At 33.8% G+C, this 477-nt stretch overlaps 1 long non-coding RNA gene across 1 annotated transcript; it reads left to right on the top strand.

The window, feature by feature from the left end:
- LOC114579068 lies at positions 1 to 454 on the top strand. Its single transcript, XR_003699934.1, has 3 exons — positions 1 to 69; positions 173 to 257; positions 392 to 454. It is a non-coding gene; the product is annotated as an uncharacterized LOC114579068 (long non-coding RNA).
- The last annotated feature ends 23 nt before the right edge of the window (positions 455 to 477 follow it).

Genomic DNA, 477 nt, shown 5'->3' with positions numbered 1-477 from the left:
AATTGCTTTGAATTCTGTCCACGGACGACACACGAAAGTATCTGCTGGAGATCAAATATCTATTATCACGTGAGGCTTTTTTTATCTTTTCATCATATCTTCATTTGGTTGTTTTTCTGTAGCATTTACTTTACCTCTGTGTTCGTATTTCACATTTTGAGATCTCTTTCAGATTTTTTCCACCGGCTAGTTTTTCTCTGGCATTGCTTACTCTTGAGCTGGACTATGTTAAAGCAAAAGCCAATAGAAATGAAGAGGTACAGTCTAATATTAAAATCACATAAGCTGTAAACCGCATAAATGCCAAAGAGTAGCCTATGTTTTTCTTGTATTACTAATGCTCAATGAATGAATTCCTTTTTTTATGATAGCTATTATTTTTCTATTGCAGTTAGATGCCGTCGTTCTTGCACAACATCTTCAAAAGAAGTTTAGTAATTAGGTTAGGAAATCCTATTCCTTTCTATTGTGTTCATA

Source organism: Dendrobium catenatum, unplaced genomic scaffold, assembly GCF_001605985.2.
Source record: "Dendrobium catenatum unplaced genomic scaffold, ASM160598v2 original_scaffold_272031, whole genome shotgun sequence".
Lineage (NCBI taxonomy): Eukaryota > Viridiplantae > Streptophyta > Magnoliopsida > Asparagales > Orchidaceae > Dendrobium > Dendrobium catenatum.
Note: the sequence above shows the minus strand (reverse complement) of the source record. Positions and strands in the feature narration are given on the sequence as shown.